The sequence below is a fragment of the Dromaius novaehollandiae genome, chromosome 4, assembly GCF_036370855.1.
Source record: "Dromaius novaehollandiae isolate bDroNov1 chromosome 4, bDroNov1.hap1, whole genome shotgun sequence".
Lineage (NCBI taxonomy): Eukaryota > Metazoa > Chordata > Aves > Casuariiformes > Dromaiidae > Dromaius > Dromaius novaehollandiae.
Window position 1 is genome coordinate 54120767 of NC_088101.1, and position 23495 is coordinate 54144261.

A 23495-nucleotide genomic window follows, 5' to 3' on the forward strand; every position below is an offset into this window, starting at 1 on the left:
GTCTGTGTCGTCTTATGCCACAGTTTGTGAGCCATAACAAAGGAGAGCAAACCCTTGGTCTCGCAAGCCTTGTGGTAACCAAGACCCTGGAGCAATCAGGTTACATCACATACCATCTTGGACATGCATTTATAATGACCCGCACAGACTAGAGGAGTGAGTGTCTACACAGGGCTGGAGGGGAACGCAAGGGGTCTTTCAGTTCCTCTCTCTGTGGAGAAACAACTGCACTCATCTGTTCCCTGGTGGAGTCTTCTCTTATTTCTTAAAGCTTCTTACGGTTCTGCCATACTCAATGATATGACTTTGCCATTCTCCCAGTCAAGTAAGTAATTGAAGAGTTTCCTTCTCCTTCCTATTAAAAAGATCTCCTGAAGCTGTCCTTGAATATCAGTTTAAGGCCATTATGTCTTGCCCTCTCTACCACAGGTGGGTAGACCCGATGGCTGATCAGCAAGCAAGAGGAGATACAAAAATGTATTCAAAGATTGCTACACCCTCTTTAGGCTTTCTGGGCAAATTCTGCCCCTTTCTTAAATAGCATCTTTCTTGTAGGTCATGGTTTTCAACCTTTTTCTCTCCTCTTCTCTTTCTGCATCACCCAAAGATGGTCACAGTCATCTACCTAAAGTCTTCCTTGGGCTGAATAATGCAGACTAACTTTTTCTTGAGGCTTAAGTCTATATAAACCAATATGATTGTTTTATCCACATGAGAAGGCAATTTCTGATGCACAGTCATCTTGTAATGCACAACAATCTCCATTTTCCAATCCTTCTCTGTGATACGGCTATCTACTGCTACTTAACCCAGCTGTTCCCCACTTTATATTCATGCACACTTTTTGTTTAGAGTTTTGTTTAGTAAAGGTATTGACAGAATGGCAGACCAGGAAGAGCTGGTGGAAACATGAAAGAGAAGTAACTTAAGGGATACCAAAGCTGCTGTTCATTTACAGCTGGAGAAGGTTACAAGTGATTAAACTTTTGTTACCTACTATCATGTACTGGCTGTCCCATTTCTTTTTTGTAGACATGCTAATTAATATTTGCAGAAATTCAATACAATTGACATAAAGGAGTCATGCATACTGCAGCTTGGTAGGAGCTTACTCGTTCTGCTAATTCTTTTTTATTATTCCTTCTTTTAACTATACTTTACTTCTTTTTCTTTTTTCTTTTTTAATTTAGTGTCTTGACTCCTACAAACTCCTACAATTCTATTGTCTCTTCCCAGGTGTCTGGATTTGTATTAGTTAGTGTAGGTAGGAATATAAATTGCAGACGTGACTTTGTCTTGTGTTAACAGGTGATGACAGAGGTTTTGTTCTTCTCTAGCTTGGAAACATGTTGCATTTTTGACAAAATACTAAAGAAAAAAACACAAAGTAATATAAATCTCTAAACTACAAATATGAATTCCACTATTTTAAATAAACACAATTGTCCTTTCCTATAATGGAATCAAAGAATGAGATGACAGTCACAGAAAAGAGAAAGGGAATAAACTGAGAGGTATGTCAGCAATCCATTGTGGCTGTCATGTTTTTGGAAAACCAGGATCGCACTTGTACGCCAGTGAAAAGTTTGCCATGGATAACATGATAACGTGATCCAGTGTGATAAAATATTCTAATGTGATAAAAATATGAAAGCCCTCACAGCTTCCCTTCCACTAAGCATAATGATCATCAATATATGGTCTCTCTTGTGCCTTGTGCTTATAAAAAACAAGCCAACAACCCGACATATGAAATGGTATTTGCTATTTGCTATTTTGACATGTTAAATCAAGTAAAACTGTCTCTGAGCAAAAGCTAAAGCAAGGAGTTAAAGGAGTTAAAGTTTTTCCAAGAGGAAATATGAGGTAATGTACAGGACCACGGCATGGAGTTATCATGGGGACTTGCTGACAGAAATAACAGATACAGTGAATCTGGTCCAACGTCTGCACACAGAGCGATATCGGTATGCGGCGTATAAACAATCAGGCTCCTTTGTGCTCTCTCGTAAGAGCTCTTCTCAGGCCGTGTTCATCAAAGGGGCATTTAGCCTGAGCCACAGCTAATGTTTTGAAATCACCTGACATTCACAAATTGCAAGTTTTCAATATATAAAACAGGTGAGAGACAGCTGCTTCAGTTGCATTTTATACTGAGATTGCTACTAAAAACAGCGAAACCTGGGGGACTGCACCTCCATGGACTGACACTGTAGAGAAGGTTCATGGTACAGCAGGGAAGTAAAACTCAGTGAAATCTGTGGAATTTTACCTGGCTGAAATGCACACGAGCACAGGTACCCACTTGGAATAATTGCACCAAAATATTCTTTTTCTGCTATGAACCAGGCAGCAGTTTAAAAGCACCTTAAAATCACACAAAGATGTCGGCTACAGTTTGTAATGACTCATATGAGCTGCCTTTTATTAAAAAAAAAAAAAAAGAAAAAAAAAGAAGAAAAAAAAAAAAGAAAAAGGCCTTCAGCTCCCAGACAGGATGAATCAAGAATCCCAATCTGATCCCACTGAGGAATTTCCTAATGCTGTAATTGGCACTGCTGAGGGAGTCTAATGCAGTGGAGGTAATCTGCACACTTGCCAAACCACTCTTCAACGCATCAGCACCTGACATCGCTTCTGCTGCTGGAGTTTAGTTTTAAAATGCCATCAGTTAAAACCAGGGAGGGGGGATTTACTTACTCGCAAGTTTTGCTAGGGTTCTGAGACACAGAATACTTTTTTTTTTTTAACAGCAGAATGAGACAAAACATTGTTTTTTAATGACCTTTTTGAAGAAATTCAGTTTGCAAAGCAAGGAATCAAATTAATTTTTGAAAGATATGGGGGCCCCAGAGGGTTTGAAACAAAGAAAAGGGAGTCTAATTCACCGGAAAAGTAGTTTGGGTTCAGCATAGTAGGCGCATACTGCAACACTCACTGCCTCCCCGTATGCCTGGTGTTATAGTACCGTATGCTTGCTGCTGTTCTGTGGCTCTTAGAGGGAGAAAAAAATTATGTGCATCCTATACCAATTTCAAATGTTAGAACTGTGGTAAATAATCTGAAGTTTTCCTCTACCATTCTGCACTGTCCAATGCTATGAAATGATGCTAATGACCAATTATTTCTGCTTGGGTTATTTGTAGAGATGAAATTTATTTCTAATGTTAACATTTTTATGACGTTTTTATGAAAGAGTGCACAAAGTGTTCTGCTGTAGTATATCATCAAGTGATATTGAGCGGTTTATAATTTAAATAACTTTAGCTAGAAAGTCTTTGCTTAAATAGATCATGTTTCTGTACATTTTATTTCATTGACTGAAAAATCCCACACTAATTTCTGAGCTGCTTGGAAACTAATTAATTTTAAATCTGTTTAACTGTTATACAAGTTAAAGTAATAATCTGTTGAAAGTAATTGCAGTGGACAATTTTTAATTTACAGTTCCACAAAGCAATGGCTACACTTTTAGCATCACCAAACTGTGTGCCCTATTACTCCACATAATCTCAGTTTCCATTAGCTAACAAAGGTATGAAAATAGCAAGGAAGTATGCAAAGCCAAAAAGCAAGAAAGATTTCACAAGAAATGAAAAATGTACTATATGAAAATTTAATTGGCAGTACCATAATGCAGGATGTAGGTGTCACAGAAAATATAACAAGATGAAGCAATAGTCCACTGGGCTGCTGTGCTGACAGAATTTTTTAAGAAATAGGCTTTACGCTGATACATTCTTTTGGTAGTGTTCTGTGAAATTGCATACTTTATTATGGCTGCTTTTCAGCAAAGCAATAGAAAAGAGAATATATGAATAAATCTCCCTCAGCTGAAAAACAAGTCACCTGCTGATATCCGTGGACTACACACTTACCTGAGAGCATGGTAAAGCTATGTGTGGTATTTCTGTAAAAATGTGAGACAAAGTCACATGAGAAACTTGTCTGGGGAAGATTTTTAGGCAAAAGCTGTACTATGAAGAAGGAAGAAAGATAAGAAGCCTAGGAATAACATCTGTCAGTTTTTCCAGGTGTGCAGAGTTCTACGTTTCTCTAGGTCCAAAAAGATGGTATCTTTTCCTTGTTAAGCACTCTAAGTGGTACGCTGTGGAAATATAGATTTTATCTTATTATTCCCAGCCTCCATTATCTTTTAGATATAGTGGGATGGCAGAAACAGCAAAATACATCAGTAGAGAATTTTGCCAGCATGATTTTGAATATTAATCACAGCAAACTACCCGCTATTACCAGAATAAGCTGTGCTGCGTGTGAATTTTTAGAAGGAAGAGCTGCGTGGCCCCACCAAAGCCACAGGGGTGAAAAGGCGTTGTGAGCTACCTGCTCTCTCAAGTGAGCAGGAGTCTGAAGCTGTTGAGGGGAAGGGAAGGACGCAGGGGGACCGGGTAGAGAATAGTTCAGCTACCTGTTATTGGTTCTAAATATTTCTGAAAAAAAATAAAGCCAAAGCGCAGCCCCATAAGCAAAGACTTACATGAGCCGAAACAAATGTCAGAGAATGAGGGAAGAAGACCCTCTAGATGAGGCAAAGTCCTATCATTAAAATTGATTTTTTTAACCAAAAACGGAGCGAAGTGGGTACATATAAGTCTATGATATGTTTTGATGTTCAGGGAGATAACTTTAATAAAAAGTTTCAGCCCTGAAAAATTATTATAGCTGGGCTTTAGACCTCTTAGAAATGGATTTATAATGAAACTGCTGACACTACCTGAGCTATAGTGGAGCAAATTGCTTCTGTCCTACTATAATGAATAACCTCAATATTAGGGAGCTTTCCTTCCACACAGGAAGGAAGAAAAAGTTTGGTTTCCTATATTTAAACTTCTTTTCATCTATCTATCCATTTATCTTTTTTTTTTTTTTTTTGTCTTTACATGACGTATCTGCATAACGATGTCCTGTTATTCAAAAGTTGTGCAACAGTTCTGTGACCTCTTATCTCTGTAGTGGTACCTTGTATGGACCTGTCTGGTTGTGATCTCTGACACCCCAGAGCTTGAAGCGTTGCACTCTTTCCCACACATGTCTAGTGCAGGGCTACTATCTCCGGCTCACGTGCAGCAGCTATCTCACATTCACAGGATGTATGGCGTTCCAGTAGGGTGAGAACAGCCTACATGGGGGGAAAAATAGTCTATTTTCTTCTTAATTACTTCAACATCTTTGCTTTAGAAGGGCCTGAAAACATTAAATGCATCACATGACATCTGAATTGAGTTGACCATTTATCATATGATTAAGGATGGGAAAACAAACATCAATGTTGCTACCATTTCAGGTGAAAGATGAGACGTTCAGTTTATTCTAATTTTATGATCTGATCCTAAACTAGCCCTTGCAGAAGGAAACTATCATATTACAGCTTATTCACAAGCCATCTGAGTTTACTAGGGAGAAACTTACGGGACTGACTCTTAAAAAATTATAAAAAATGGACATTGGAGGAGAAGTTTATATGATCTTGTAGAGAACTGGTACTAAACGCGGTTTTGTCTCGACATTGCTGCTGCTGCTGCAGAGCCGCCACTGCCAAGGTGTGTCGGGCAATGCCGCGCCGGCGCTCCTGGGAGCCGTCCGCGAGGTAAACAACCTCGTGCACCTGCACGGGGGAAAAAGGGCGCGAAAAGGGCAGAAGGCCGCCTCTAGGGGAACAGCACGTCTGGCACGAACCGCACGTACTCATTTGCCATCTGCGCATGAGCAGGAGACCCCCGGATGCCCCAGCCCGTTTCTGGAAGGTTCCGAGAGGGCGGACTGCGCGCGACAGCTAATCTGCATGGGAAGCGAGGAAGCACCTCCCAGAGGCGGGGCAAGAGCCTATGAAAACTGCAGACGGGGTGACTGGGGGGGCTCGTTTGCCACGACTGGAGGTCTGGAGCGGAGTCAGCGGAACATCGTCGGACTCGGAGCGGCGGTAGCTAGTTTCTTTCCTCCTTTTCCACCTTTCTCTGTCTTTTCCCCTTACCCTTATTCCCTTCTCCCCTTCGCCTTTCCCCACCTTTTCTCCCCACTCTGTTGACAATAAAAGGTTGTATGATATTTGACCGGTTTTAGGGTCTTAATCTCGTCCTTGGGATCGTAACAAAACCTTCCCGATATTGGATCGGGACATATCTGAGTGACGAAAACAATTTAAATAAAAATAAATGGTCAGAATAATAAAGTCTAAAAGCCATAAAAAATGACAGCATTTCCCCCATGTTTTGACGAAACGTGAAAGCAAATAATATGCTAGGAGTGAGCCAAATGCCAGGGACTGATACCTGTGAATAATTCCCACTGCCATTGGTGAAATTGCAGTGGGGTATCAGTTGGTGAATTATTTTAAAGGACAGAAATATGATCTTATAAAGCCATATAGGATGCTTGCAATACCATCCTATCTTTTTCTGAATCTCGTACTAGACATGGGGTGTAGTAAACCCTCTTGAAAGAGGAGCTGAACTAACAGGATTGCTTCTGAAACATTTGCTTTATAATACAGTTTCAGTTCAAAGGCTTGCAAGGATATCTTCTTAGCTTATCTTCCTGTAGGAAGGTAACAATAACCAAAGAGGTATGTGCCATACATACAGGTAGAATACTAGATTCATCAAAGACAGGTCAAATGAGCTCCAAAATAAGTTTTAGGTCTATCTTGAGGTCTAATAATCAATCAGAGATAGAATTTTAGTCTGTATTTGAGAGAACCAGAGTCTCACAAGTTTTCTTTATGGAATTGTGAACAAAAGTAGATATACTTAATGAAATCAGAAATTCATGTGCAGTTTCAACTATCTAGAATTATGTGCACATGGGAACAGTTGTCCTTCTTTTTCCCACCGATAGTTGATTTGGAGGTATCCAAAACGTCTTCTTTCTACTGTTGCATACAACCTAAATATGGCTGGAATTTTTTTTAGGAATAGCTAAAGCAAAATTACATCAGTAATAGTCTGTGTATCACTGATCCTGCCAAAGGGCTAAACCAAACAAGCAAAACATTCTTTTCACCATTCTGTGATTTCAGTCTAAAATCTTATTCCTTGAGCTATGGAAATCTGGGCTCAAGGTTATATTTCGAGGCATGATCAGGACAGAAAAGGCACCGGTACACTTTGTGATCTTTCGTGTTCAGCTGATATGGAGCGCTTGGCTGCCATGTTGTTCCAGCTTATTACATTTTCTTGCTGCCTCTGAAATGTTCAACTTTTCCTGAAGTGGGTCTCATCTCTAAAAAAAGAGAAAAGAAATTGCACATAGGCATCCTTTCATTTTATTTAACAAATTGCCAACTTTGTATTTTAGGCTAGTAAGTCTTGTTCATCTCTTCCTGATGTGTCACACTTGTATGATTGCCTAATACTGCTGAACTAAGACAGCAGCAGCATCGTGTGCAGTGCCAGAGCTCCTTTGCATCATTAGAGACGGTCCATGAAACAAATGTCATTAACTTGTGAGGAAAGGAAGCAAAACTGACAAACCCTCATTGACAAACTTCCCTCCGTTTGTTCATCAGTCTTTATTAAATAGCAGATTTAATATCAACATCCTTGCATGAGACAAGCCGCTGAAGTCTTTCACCATGAAAATTAATGCTGTTTAAAATTAAACTTGCCTTTGGGTTTCATTTAAAAATTAACATGGTAATCCTTGTATGCTATGTTGTGAAGCCTAAATGAATGCCCGATAATGGAAATAATGAGACACGGGGGGGAGGAGAGGGGCACTGTAGTCACTCCATGCCGCAAAGTATTAATTAATGTAGCCACTGCTCAGAAATCACAGAGTTCGCTTGTTTTCTTTTTCCTTTTTGTTGCACAATGTGAAAAACTGCACAACAGTGATGTGACAGCAGAAATCATGGTCTTTCCACATAGATTATTCACTTAGATTAACTGGAACTAAATATTAAATAATTAGTTGCTTGAAACAAGTGTATAATTCATTTCCATAGCTGACTGCAGTAAAATAGAATAAGCAGAAAATGCATCCAATGAAATCTCACAGGTACCTTTGAGCAACTACTTCAGAAAGCCAAAGCACAATGATGATATCCCCATTAAAAGAGCATATCTGGTTAAGGAATGGTACATTGCTGCCATCAAATTATCCATTTCTCTAAACCCTGCAGTACTGGCTTGTTTCTAAAACAGTAAACAGAAAGAGTGGGCCCTCGCTATTACTTTAAAAGCCAGGATTTGTATCTAGTTGAAATGATCTGTTATATTTCTAATTTGGCATTTTTAATTTCAGCATTTTGAAGACACGTAGTAACTAACCTTGTCTTCATGTAATCCACTGTTTCTAGCCTGTGCCAGAAATAGATACTGGTATGAAATAAACATTACCTTACTGTTTTTTCAAATGCGATAAGCTGCTTTCTCCTTCATTTATATTCTATCTTGAGGACTTTGCCTTAAAAGTTCCTCTTCCCTCTCCTTTCTTATATGCTATTAGAGCTTAAGAGAGACATTCCCTGCTCTAGGTTGCTGTCTCTATGCTGGAAAATCTGGTTTGGAATTGGCTGAGCGGTGCAAAGCTGTACGTCATGGACATCTGGGTAGATGGAAAGAAATATATCCAAGCATCAAAGAGGTTCCCCACCTGATTGCAGAATGTGTAATAAGATAATAGCAATAGTAATTCAAAAACCTGACAGGGTCATTTTTTTCTGGTTGGTTTCTCCTTCATATATCTCATTCATATGGCTTTTGGCTAACCTTTTCATTTGGAAGAAATTATTTTCCCCTGGAATTAGACCTATGTGCACAGAAAACTCGGTCTTTCTAGACTGTCTGTGTGCACATTATGATTTGAAATCACTAGTCTACGCAGGAATCTTCCTGTGTTTGTGCCCGTTGCCTCTCGTCCTATCTCTGAGCACCACTGAGAAGAGTCTAGCCCCGTCCTCCTTACACCCTCGTTCAAGGTACTTATACACATTGCTAAGATCCCCCCCCCAAGACTTCATGAGACTCCTCTCTGCCCATCTCTTCAGCCTGTCAAAGTCCTTCTGAGTGGCAGCACACCCCTCTGGGGTAGCAGCCACTCCTCCCAGTTTTTTATCAGCAGCAAACTTGCTGAGGGTGCACTCTGTCCCTTCATCCAGGTCATTGATGAGTAAGCTGAACAAGACTGGACCCAGTACTCACCCCTGGCGGACACCACTAGCTACACACCTTCAACTGGACTTTGCACCACTGATCACAACCCTCTGAGCTCTGCCTTCCAGCCAGTTCTCAATCCACCTCACTGTCCACTCATCTAACCCACACTTCCTGAGCTTGCCTATGAGGATGTTATGGGGGACAGTGTCAAAAGCGTTCCTGAAGTCAAGGTAGACAACATTCACTGCTCTCCTCTCATCTACCCTGCTAGTCATCCCATTGTGGAAGGCCATCACATTGGTTAAACATGATTTCCCCTTTGTGAGTCCATTCTGACTACTCCTGATCATCTTCTTATCCTTCACATGCTTGGAGATGACATCCAGGATGAGCTGCTCCATTATTTTTCCAGGGATCGAGGTGAGGCTGACTGGCCTGTAGTTTCCTGGGTCCTCCTTCTTGCCCTTTTTGAAGACTGGAGTGACATTAGCCGCCTTCTGCTCCTGAGGCACCTCTCCCGTTCTCCATGTCCTTTCAAAGATGATTGAGAGTGGCCTAGCAATGATGTCCACCAACTCCCTCAGCACTCATGGGTACATCCCATCAGGGCCCATAGACCTGTAGATGTCAAGTTTTCCTAAACGATCTCTAAGCTGATTGTCCTCCACTAAGGGAAAGTCTTCTTTTCTCCAGACTTCCTCTCTTGTCTCCGGAGTCTGGGATTCCTGAGGGCTGGCCTTAGCAGTAAAGACTGAAGCCAAGAAGGCATTCAGTAACTCTGCCTTCTCTGTATTGTTCGTCACCAGGGTCCCTGCCCCATTCAGCAGTGGGCTCATGCTTTCCCTAATCTTCCTTTTGTTATTGATGTATTTAAAGAAGCCCTTCTTGTTGTCCTTGACATCCCTTGCCAGATAAAACTCCAAAGGGGCCTTGGCCCTCCTAGTCCCATCCCTGCATGCTCTGACAACATCCCTGTATTTGTCCCAAGTGGCCTGTCCCTGCTTCCACCTTCTATACACTTTCTTCTTCTGTTTGAGTTTTTCCAGGAACTCCTTGCTCATCCATGCAGGTCTCCTGCCCCCTTTGCTTGACTTGTTGCTCATTGGGATGCACCAATCTTGAGCTTGTAGGAGGTGATCCTTGAATATTAACCAGCTCTCTTGCACCCCTCGTCCTTCTAAGGCCCTACCCTGTGGGATTCTTCCCAGAAGGTCCTTGAAAAGGCCAAAGTTTGCTCTCCTGAAGTCCAGGGATGTGATACTACCTTTTGCCCTGCTTCCTCCTCATAGGATCTCCACCATCTCATGATCTCTGCAGCCAAGGCTGCCCCCCACCCTCGCATCCCCAACCAGCCCTTCCTTGTTTGTTAGTACAAGGTCCAGCAGCACACCTCTCTTAATTGGCTCCTCCATCACCTGTGCCAGAAAGTTATCATCAGTGCTGTCCGGGAACATCCTGGATTGCTTGCGCCTTGCTGTGTTGCTTCTTCAGCAGATATCAGGGTGGTTAAGGTCCACCACGAGAACCAGGGCTTGTGATCATGAGGCTACTTCCAGCTGTTTGTAGAAGGCCTCATCGACTTCCTCTTCTTGATCAGGTGGTCTGTAGCAGACACCTACAACAATGTCACCCGTGTTAGTCTGCCTCTTAATCCTTACCCATACTCTCTCGACCCGCTCGTGTTCCACCCCCAGGCAGAGCTCAATACACTCCAGTTGCTCTTTCACATAAAGGGCGACTCCCCCATCTCGCCTCCCCGGCCTGTCCTTCCTAAAAATCTTGTAGCCATCCATGGTAGCATCCCAGTCGAGCTATCCCACAGTGCCTCTGTAATTGCTATGAGATCATGGCCTTGCGACTGCACACAGATCTCTAATTCCTCCTGTTTATTCCCCATGCTGCAGGCATTTGTGTACAGGCACTTCAGGCACTTCAGAGAGGTATCCGAGCATGGTGGTTTCCCAGAAGGGGTGTGAGGGATTCCCCCACAGTCTTGTCTGGTAGGTGCTTCCTTAGCTGCATGTAATTGCTTGAGGTATCCCCACTTGAGCCCATTTTGCTAACTGCATGGTCTGTATAACTCTCCCCTTCCCCCAGCTTTCATAGTTTAAACCTTTTCTTACCAGGCTGGCCAGCTGATTGGCAAAGATGGATGTGCACCGTGAGGCAGATCTCATCTCTCCCAACTAGTTGTCAGTCTTCAAACAGGGTCCCATGGTCGTAGAATCCAAAACCCTGTTGCCGACACCAGCTACGCGGCTAGTTGTTTACCTGTAGAGGTTGCACATGAGTGCAGAAGAGAAGTGGCCCATGTTGGCCTATAAAAAGTGATGAAGAAGAATTGAAAATTATCCCCCAAACTCTACTAGGTTAGGAGCTGAGGGGAAGTTTTGGTGTTGCTATCTCCTAATTCTATTCTTGAAACTATTATGCATTGTACCAACTAATTGTGAGCTTTGGATGACCACCAGATGACATACAGTGAGAAGAACAGGGTCCAGAGAAAATGTTTTTTCACTCCATCTGTACACCATTGGCCTACCAGAAACCTGCTCTGAGCAGAAATGATATATTAAAATATGTGAACAGTCTCTCAGTTTCTAAGGCTATTCACACACATGAATATTAAATTCAGAAACTGATTATTCTGAATACTGACAGGAGATAGACAGTAAACATGAAATACCAAACTAGAAAATGCATGGTTAAGCATATGGAATAATGCTCTGTACAAAGTGCACACTGAACACAGCAGTTCCTCATGATGTTTTGCCTTTCGAAAAGGAATCTGGTAAACAGTAAGTTAATTAACAAAATGAAACAGAAAATGCTGTGTAACTGTCCTTCAGTAGCAGGAAGAAACAAAAACATACGAACGCAATGGGTTTGTCTTAATGTGACAAGAGAAAATGCAGTTTTCTCAGCAAGTTATAAATCTGGTTTCTGTCTTTGTCCTTTCCAGAACCAAGATATTTTTTGATTTATGTTCAACCAGGATAGAATGCTCTGTCTTGTGGAAAAATTGGACAGGAAAGGTTTAAAATCTGCGAATTAAATTCCTTACGCCAGCTTATGTCTCTCTAAGGTGCTTGCATGCAGCCTCTGAGAGAATGAGCCCCCCACAGAAGTAGAGGCACCCCCTTGTTAATCAAGGTGAGTTTATCCTGCTAGGGATGGAAGAAGTCCTTTGTGAAATAGATGACCAGTTCACAGCTCTTCTTCATGAAAACTGTGTATGTCACTTCTCTTATTTACTTAATGTTTTATATTTTCCCCTTTATTTTTTGATCCCAAAATTCTTCTTGTTCTCTTTTTCACTCCAGGTTTCTCCATCATGCATCTCCAGTCCAGTGCTTTTTGTCACTTAATGAATGGACCTTATTCTTATTCACAGTGAGGACAGATCTACTCTGCTGCAAAGATATGGTTGGGGCTCACATAACACAGCTTGTTTTGGCTTCGAACAAACTTGATACATCAAGGAGGATAGCTGTAGCAGTGCAGAGTACTGCAAATAGCACCGGCAGAATGCCGCCAGGTACGCGGCTGGTGCTGGCCTCCCTGAGCTCTGTTTTGCTGGCCTCCCTGAGCTCTGTTTTGCTGCAAATAGTTTTGGGGTTGCTCAGGTACAAGTGTGAGAGCAGCAGTCATCAAATCTTTGCTGGCAGCTATAACTACTACAATAACAGTAGTTGTACCTGTAGTTTATACCTGCTTTGTCCCTTTTTATGCTGCTGGAGTGATGTAAACCCACCACCTTGTTGTGAATAAGGATCAGTGAGAATTAAACTCCACATTTTTTTTCCTGCCTTACCACCCCTCTAAGCCCTCTGCTTTCTTTTCCACTGCCATTAAGTGTAGGCAAGTGACCACTGCACTGCGCAGGGACCTAGGATATATTTTACATGATCGAGATGTTTCTGAAAAGCTTGCAATCAGCATATAGGCAATTAGAGGCCCCTTTAATTCCTGGCAGTATTGAGAGCTCCTGCTGTCTGGTTTAGTACTGGCAAATGCAAATAAGGCTTTGAAAGGATCACTGTAAGTCATTCAGGCTGATGTAGCACTTTCATTCCCCAACAATACATTCAAATCCACATGAAAATCAGTCTCACATGATATCAATAGTCAGCCAAATCTCGGTCCTTGGATTTCTTCATTTATGGCAGAAATCACATATTATTTACAGAAGAGAAAGAGAAAGAGAAAGAAAAGAAAATGCAAAGCAATATTCTCAGAGCAGACACGACAGGAGAGGTCTGTTAATATTTTGTAGGAGTTGCAATTATTCTGTGCTTGTACCTTCAGAGCTAGCCATTTCTCAGCCTAATTAAATAATCCTATTGTACAGTCCATGTAAGGCATAGGGCAATTAACATTTGTATCATAAATAAACAATTAAGGAATGTTTTGATTTCTGGTTACACTTCTTGTCATTCAACCTGCACTGCCCACTGGGGATTTGCTCTTTAAAACACTTACCAATTCATTACCAAGTGCCTACTGCTTCCCCTACTTCTGGCGAGGCATCATCTATAAAAATAAAATTATAACTATCTGCCCCTTCACTGCTGTAACAGGCAAGGACTGAAATTACCAACATACCTAATTCTTTAGTGACTCTTGTCACTAATAGTACTGCTTAATTTTACCATGTAACTGAGAGAAAAATCTGGTCCAGATTTGCAAATATTTTTTACTCTATGCTATTACTAGCTAGTGTTTGTCCAGGCGCTGAAACTGTGAAGTTCTATATTATTTCTATCTATTCTCCTTATTAATATTTCTGCTAGAAGGATTATCCAAAAATACTACTGATTTTATATCTTCCTGTTCACTAGCCAATTTGTTAAGTACAGGTACAAGATTTCTGGTAAGGTGTAGAGGTACTTCCCAGTGATGATCTTGGGTCATTTTTATGATTCTGATAATGAATGTCTCTGATTAAAGCCATAATTTCTTAATGGATATCTATAAAAATAGTGATAATTTATAGGGCCCATAGGTTATCATTATTGCAGCAGAAATTCAAAGGAAGATATGAATCATGGAATCATTCAGGCTGTTAGTGGTACTAGTTAATGACAGTAATAAATGGTATTAATGACTAGTTAATGATTAGTTAGTGACATCAACTCAGGCAGTTAAAGGTACCAGTTTCATAATGATGTCCCTGTAAGTAGTTTCCTGTGACCATGCAAGTGAAATTATTGAGGCCCGTAATGTCCCTCACAGGCACAAGGGTTAATCTGTAGACTTTTCACTGCCACATTACAGTACAAAGATATTGATGAGATAGATCTGACCGGATATGGAAGGAAGACAGGGTTTTAAGATTTGTAGACATTAAAAACGTGCAACACAATCCAGAGTTACAAGTATCTAAGGATAAAAAACAACTTATAAGTACTCTTAGGGGTGTTGCCATTGAGTGTTTAACAACTAAAAGAGGACTAAATAAGAAGTACATTATTATATAATTATTTCAGTGTATTCAGGTAGACAGATTATATCAAGATTTTCTAGCTTTAGCTGTTATTGTATGGTTATTAAATGGGACTCTTGGCAAATACCTGTCATATCAAGTCATCCTTACCCAGGCATACATTAAAAGAACTCAGCAAACCTCACTAATTCAATAATTCTCCATTGACTCCACCTTGGATATTGAAATTCACCACTCTTTCAAATAATAAGTGTAGTTTCCATTATTTTTACTATTATTTACATTATAGCAGCCTGAAAAATTCTAGGATTATGCTAGCAAAAAGCAGGAGACAGCTTTCTGTGATACAGATCTAGGAAAAAATTATTCATTCAGGTAAGAAACAACTTGCCTGTTAATAATCAATCTGAAGGAGAAAGCAGAAGTTGTCAGCAGCTAATACATGCTGCCTAGAGTAGCATCAGCTTAAAAAAAAAGCAAGTGAATGAAGAAAATACCTTACAGTTTCCTATCAACAAATTGTAGACATACACTGCCCACAAAATTAGATAAGTGAACATCTTAGCATATTTGTCCCCAGGAGAAAATCTTATTTCTTTTTCCAGAAGTTATATGATATGAGAGTAGTCTGAGCAATAAAATGGCAGAAGTCCCAGTGGACAGATGATATTTTCTGTGGGAAGGCTCCACAGTAAATCATAGCAGTTGCAGATTGCTCTGTGTTTGTGTTTATTTTCCATGAGCCGTATACATTCTGGAAATGGCTTGTATTTTGAATGTAAATTGCCAAGCTTGTGAATTTCAGCTCATGCAAATATGAAAAGCTATTTCATAATCATTTTTCAAAGCCATTTTAGCATAGTAGTTTTATTTTCTTACTAAGTACTTCCCCACACTTCTTCATAAGTAGGGAAACAATATGAATGGTGCCCATCTGTTCTTGCATGATTTTTATTTCAAGGCAATTTTAATCGGTTTACTGGGTCTGGCTAAGTGAAGAGAGTACATTTGCAGCCATCTGAAAATTCCCTGTACTCTACATTGCTTCCAGAATTTCTGGAGTCCGCAGTCCATTTTGTAAAATACAGTGTTTGTGGGAAAGCACATGGAAACAGGGGCTGTACCTACAGTCAGCGCAGCAGTTCGGCAGGTGTTACACAATAGCACGTTTGTGAGAAGAACAAAGTCTTTTCCAGGGGGTCAGAGAGGAAGAAGTCTACAATAAATACCAATGATATTTGATCCAGTAGATAACACGCTATCGGGCCATAGATAACAAAATGTTTCATATACAAAATAAACACTATGACTGCATTCCAGGACTGGGAACTTCAAAGACTGGTATGTCTGAAATTTCTCCTCTGTTCAGTAAATTTATTTCAAAGGCTGGTCCGGTTTGTCTCTGACTCCAAAACTAGAACAAACAAGATAAAAAAGCAGCCACTGTGTTGTCTTTTATAGCAGTAAGTACTGTGCTATGCACACACAAATACAGTGTTCAGTATGTCCCCTGTCAAGGTTTTATTTTGTCTCCGATTTTTCTTATGAGGAAGAAAATAGTGAAATTACGGTATTCCATCTTGTTAAATAGTTATTCTGTATCTTCTTTTCCTTCACTGTCAGTATCTCCCAGGCCTCAGGCACTTTATCAGTATCCAAAATAAAATGTAAAAGAATGGCTGCCTTAATCTCAGCTACTGAAATATTAGTTTCTATTAGAGTATGCTGACTCCATGCTAAAAAGTCACTGTGATTTTCTTTCTGTGTCCCTGCAATCTGCAATGCCAAATACATTGCTATGGAATATCAAGCTTCAAAAAAGCTGGGCATTAGACTGACACAGATTTTGGATATGAGATTCTTCAACCAACTACCAATGCCAGAAATGAGGATTTAATCTTTTAAATGAAAATAAGAAACTGTAAAGGAGCTGGTCTAAACTTTGCAAAACTTCTTATCACTTAGAATATTTTGGAAGTGAGTCCAAAATGCAGGTGACCAGGTGACTTGAAGATTTTGAGTGATTTTGGCATACAATGACTTTGTCTTTCTCTTTATGTATACTATGTTTGTTCCAGAAGTAAATCTTGGTCCAAAATCTACCCACCTAAGGGAAAAAATTCCAATTGATTTTAAAGAGTTTTGGATAAAACTGTAGCCCAAGAAGATACTTAAGCATTTAGTTCAGTCATGGGATTATTCCCACCATAGTCAAAGGGACTACTCAAATTCAAACTGAAATACAATTTTTGTATGGAACTGGAACCTTCTTATTATTTAATTATTGCTTTCCTAATGAGAGAAATGCAAATTGCATTACACAGAATATCTGATAAAATATTTTGAAAACTGATTTACTCTATTCCTTAAAAACAATCCTCAGATAAATCAAAAAATAAATCCAAAGATTTTGACCTTAGTCGGCTCACATTTTAAGACTATCCCAGGACAGTGGGACTCCTTTGGTTTACAAGTATGTAACTGAGAGCAGAACCGGCCCTTTTATCTTAAATTAGCTCTGAGAGAGTGCCAAATGAGATAACTCTTTTAAATCAACATACTCAACATTTACAGTACTGCAGAACTCCAGCCTGCCAGAAATAGTCACTGGCTGGAAACTTTGAGGTATGGTGTATTCCAAGAATGTTTTCCTCTCTTTAACACTGTGCCTGATGTAGCGACAATCAACAGTGGAGGTATTGCAAATTACATTATTTATTAACTTTCTGTTATATATATACTTGGATTCTTTCAATTCCTTGGGCTTATATTACTTTCTTTGAAATCAGTAAGTATATTAGGCTGTATAGCTAGAGGAACTTGATTTACAGATGGTACCAGGCTTATTTTCATAGATAGTATGAGAAGCAGTTCAATTGTTAACTGTTAATTCCCTCTGCAAAGAATTTCTTATTACATGGCCCCTTCAACCACAAATTGCCTATCAGACTATTCCTATTTTATCCTGTCCTGATTCAGAAAATAATATGCTATTTCTTTTTTTTTTTTTTTTTTGCCCTCATTCTCAATTCTGTTTTATAAGTACCCTAAAAAGACAAGATGGCCCCTTCCAAATACCTAGTATTATCTTTTAGACTGTAAGAAAGCAGGTATCACATTTGTAAAGGAAAAATAAAAACAAAATTGATCATGGAAGATGATGTAAAATGAATAGTCTGAATTTTATGGTTTTATATAAATATACTTCAATCAAAATAAAAATGTAAGTGCTTTACTCTTCTAGGGAAAATATGCGTTTGAGTGTGTATGAGTATAGTTTACTCCTTACTGAGGATAATGGGAAATTGGGATGAATCAAATAACGGATATGTTGGATAATAAGGTTACTTCAAGATGTGAAAAGGGTGCTGTCAGAAATTCACAAATGGCTTTTCACAGAAACACCTGGGAATCAGGAGGACTTATCAGAATCTTCCCCGAATGACCTGATACTATACTAGAACTAGTCCAGAAAAGTTGCACCGAAAGTCCCGGTACCAACAAACGTGAGAGAAATGCAGGAAGCTTGAGGAGTTGTCAGTAGCTAAGGCTTTGTGAAAGCAGCAACTTCTGGATTCAGCTGACATTAAAAACAGTTTGTCTGTGTAGGGCAACATGTGATGTACTAAAGCCTGACTAACTCTATGCTTGTGCTGCTACCCACAGCTAACTCCAGTATTTCTGCACCCACGGCATGTGCATGATCTATTCACAAGCCAGCTGAACCTTTGACAGATGATCAAGAGCTGTCAGAATATTTCTATTCATTATCAAGCTGTTCTGTACTTCAGTTTGACATCTCGAGTAGTTGATTTCTTAAACTGAGAAGGACCACTCAATTATATCCATTTTTAAAGCTTTTTTAAAAAATCATTTTAATCAACAAAGAAATCTACCTGATAGTATGAAGAAAATGCAAGAAATGTTGTATATGGATGTGTCTCATTTTGTTAACAAAGCCTAATGTTTTATAGCTGAGATTTTTCAAAGGAACCTGAATGACCTACAGCTTTCACTTAATTTGAAATATTAACTTACTTTCATTGTTTTGGAAATTTTGCCCTTAGTACCTCCTTAGTTGTATATAGTCAGATTCCCAATGAATTTTAAGCTATTCACTGCACTTGTCTCTTCCTGACTTACTTTTCACAGTATTATTCAGCCCCTCTCTTCATTTACGTTAGCAGAGAGTGCTTTTTCCATAAATTGTCTTAATGGGTTGCAAAGGTGGACATCAGAGACTGAAATAATTTGGTCCAGAAGCAATTTTCCAGGTGAACTTCTACCGAACACTTCCTCCTTGGCCTATGAACTCATTATCCTGGGGAAATCAGATTGGGGGTGAAAATGGGAGTCCGGACACACTGCAGATTTTGAAATGACAGGGGAAGTGTGTTGAGAGCTAGCTGAGAGTGACAAGAAGTTTAGGACTGGTATTAATATAGCTCATCAACCAAAAGTGGTGGTGTATTGTTTTGTGTTTCGATCAGTCAAGTTATTTGATGACAAAGGTTAAAGACAAGATTTGCAAAGGCTCCTCAAAGCACTCAAAATGTAAATTTGCAGAACTCGATGCACAATGTTGGCACTTAGGGTAACATCAAAATACCCAATGATCCTACCTTTCTCTTTCGGCTCACACTCACATTTTACCCTCTGGTGGTACTGTATTGCTGTATCTTGCTCTGTACCTTATATAGATGTTTGATGTTTGCATTCTGATCAAGTATAGGGTACTTTACTGTTGCAATACTGAACCTAAAGGCTTTGACAGGCAGACTTTGGGAAATCGTGACCTGAACCAAAGGTCAGTGTAAGTTGTTGCCATCCCAAGTTTTGCCACTGCCGAACACCAGTCATGCATAAAAAAAGTACCAAACCTTTATGGTCTGTATACAGTCAGTGTTCGCAGATTTTCTTTTGCGAAATGGGAACTGCTAGTATCATCACCATTGAGATCATACAGTATATGAAGAATTGTAGACTGTATTGTGAGATTTTCTTATTCTATCTATATGAAACAGCTGATTTAGTAGGACTATTAAACTATCTGGGTTTGCATGGAGCACCGAAGTGTGCCTTATATCTGTTGCCGTCATGGTCACCATACAGTGCTGTTAGTACGACTTCTCCTCTTTTCCTCTCTTTGAAGCTCAGTGGTGCAGAATCCAGGCTGTTAACGGATGCCATGCCTTGGAGCTGGGTTGTCATTGCCTTTGAATTATTTGGGAATGGGAACTCAGTTACTCAAGTAGTTTTCTGCATCTACTGTCACCGTTTAAAGTCAGGTGGAAGACAGTATCATATTTTTCCACAAGGATGTGGAAAACTAGTGCTGTTTGGTACTGAAAACATTTATAGAAGCCAGTATTCTCACAAAAAAAAAAAAAAAAAAAAAAAAAAAAAAGACGCTATACTTCAGTGGATATAGTCATCATCAAGCAAAAGATCTAAGGGATATTTAATCTACAAAACTAGAGTAAACAACAGTTCTTCTAAATAAAATGTTGCATTTGAAGAGTAGTTCAGTAATTTGTTCAGTCATGAAATGCTGGTGCTTTGGTGATATATTCACTTACTGTACCTCAGCAGTAGCTTGTTTTATATTCCTCTGGGCTGTCTAAATTCCCAGTTGTAACTTAATGAGAGTACATAAAGTTTCCAACAGTGAAATGGTTGTGAGGAAGAGAGATTTTTCCCTCCCCTCTTACCCGTATTTAATTTGTCTTATACTCAAAATATTTTGCCTTCATGACCCTGAACACTAAGAGTAAACAGCTAGATATATTGTGGCCTTTTCCTCTCTAAATTGCACGTGACTATATCCTCATTTATACTTTTTTTTTGTTAAAAAAGAATAAAGCCTTTAAGATGCACTAATAGGCCACTAAATAAATAGACTTGATTACCCAGAAAAAGACCAAATAAATTGAAGGGGCTCATGAAGAAAATTAATAAACTCTAGTTGGTTTTATATTAATAAGACAAAGAATTACATATGGTATGGGAAGGTATGAGGAATAGTAATGTCTATTGCAATATAATTAGAATATAATATGTCTATAAGGAATAATAATATCTATGTCTGTAAATTCACCTGAGGACATTACTCTATGAGTGTGGAAACTGTTTCAGAAGAATAAAAAGCACTTTCTTAAGGAAATCAAGAAGGACAAAATCACACCCTTAAATGTAAAGGCAGCACATTAGCTAGAAAATGTGTGCTGCTTTTTTTTAACAATTAATCAACTAAGCTCTGTTACCTACTGATACAATGAAAAGGCAGATTCGCATCTTATGCAAAAACTTCAGGGATGCTTTTGATATTTTATGTTACACCAAGAAGAGATTTGCCATAAATAATCAGTCAGAATGGAGGCGAATACCAAAATAAAATCCAAATTCTGAAAAATCGTAAGTATTTGAGCAACGAACTCATATTTATATATAAGTATGTATATTTATATATATACATATACATCTATATAAGGCAGAGAAAAAGCAAAAAAAGAGAGATTGAGAAGTAAAGCAAATCCAACTGCAGCAAAGTATTGAAATGCAAATCAAGAATTCTGACTGGACTTCTTTAGCATGATACTAGTCGACGTGGTCACAGCTAGATTTTATGACCCCCTCCACACACACACAAACACTTTCCAATACATACAGACTACTGGATTCTGATGTAATACGCAGCAAGTATCAGAAACAATAGGATCTGATCGAGAGGCCAAGAGTTTAGCACCTGTGATGACAGAAAAGAGCACCCCTGAGGGGTGATTACCAGATGAATATGGATAACTGGGCTTGAGATATAAGTAAAGACTGCACAGAGGCTTATGCATATAATGATTTATCTGTTGGGAGCAAAAGATTGAGTTCTTCAGGCATCTAGGTAATGTCTGGAGGGTACATAGTGGTTATATAAATGCAATTACTAATAACAGAAGAGAGACCAGAAGAAAAGTCATGGTGGAAAAATAATAAACCTTTTGATAGGAGGTGAGAAAGTTGAACTGTCATGGTATTTTTCTCTATGATTCTGGTATCAGGTGCAGATGCAGACAGAGTGGGAGAGCAGATCCTTGTGAGGGAATAACAAAGGAAAGAGGGATATTAATTTTTTGGATTAGATGGAAACTTTTGGAATAAATGGAGCCTGCACAGTGAGGAACACCTGTGCAATACAAAGTGGAACCAGTGCTAAAGGATAGGGAATGGAGTCCAGCAGGCTACTGAAAATTACTCATGATGCAGCTATAAAGCTATTGTAGGTGTGTTTACACAAATAAAGGACAGGCTAGATACAAAAAAAAGTCAGTAAAAGCAAGTAAAGAGCAGGGAAAACAAAATCACATTTCAGAAGGACATGTAAAATAAGGAGCAAGATCACGACCAAATATATACACAGCTCTTTATAAATGCGAGCGGGGAAGAAAAAGTTGGAAAAGCTGAGTAACAGTATTGACTTGAATAACAATATCAACACAAATGACATTTCATAAAGTTGATGGATTAAAAGTAGTATGTGGGACACTGTAATTCCATTGGATTGTATACGTAACTATACCAACACCATCAAAGATGTGATGTTGAATTAGTTGACTGCAATACACATTATGATTTTCCTCTGCACCACTGCAGAGGTGAAAGCTATCAGTCCATGGCCTGTATTTGTTCTTTTGCAGGATAAGATATCCAAAGTAATCATTTTATGAAAACATTTAGCATTAATCATTAGGCTCTGCAAACTAGCTCCTCAGTGAGTAGAAAGGAATACTACTGTATTCCATGAAAACCAGTGGAAAAAGATAATATACACTAGCTAAATATGTGGCCCATGACCAAAATGCACAGAAAAAACATGAAACAAATTAATTTATTGGAAGTCGTGATGGTCAGCAGTCAGTTTGTATCTAGAACTAATGTACTGATATATAAACCCTAAACAACAAGGCGACACAGAAGTTCCTCATGTATATATCTCAATACAATATATTCTTAAACAGCTAGCAATTAAAATATGTGACTATGAAGGTAATTTGCATTTCTGTATTGTAGAACATTCCATGATTTTGATATATCTTTTTTCATTCTGAATCAGCATGAGGAAAAACAATTCCTACTAATGAACAATTTGGGTGGAAAACAAACTTTTAGGTTAACCAGATGTTACACTTTTATGTAAATGAAAATTTTATCACTGTTTCAGACTTTTAAACTATTTACTAATATCTACAATAAATTTTGATACAGATCTTTAATGAGAAATGGAACAATCTCATTTTGTGATTTTTGGACTATCTGATTTTATGTTGTTTTTATTCTCTTAACAAAAACATGTCAAAATTGACAGTCTGCTACAAAGATCTAATTATGAGAACACACTATTTTCCATCTGAAAAATAATTGGCTCTGATAAAATGTCATTCATCTTCTTGCATCCGCTTGTTAATAACACCTCTGTGATTTCCAGCAGCTCTTTCAAAAATATGATTTCTTAAGTTTCTTCAGGGAGCTTTTATTTATTCCATGAGCCAAATCTAAATTTGTTTGAACAATAAAACAACTAAAAATTACCATTTCCTTATTTTGGTTGTGTTTGTGAAGAATGGCAACTTGTCAAAAGTTAAAAGTGGAATTTATAAGTCTTTAAGTATACTTTAACTAATTTTTTCAGCTGAGGTTTCACAAAATTTAGGACATTTATTGGATATTCCAGTATAAGATGATTTATTTATAAAGCAAACAAAAAAGGGATACCATGTTAGGCCAGGAGGAAGCAAAACCTCATCACATCTATTTCAGACAGTTTTGTCATTCCTGGAAGGACACCACAATGGCCAGGCTGTGCAGTGTCTCCTTGTCCGCTGAGTGACGACTCTACTGATACTTAGGCTTCACTTGGTCCCACCCATTGTGAGCCACTTCTC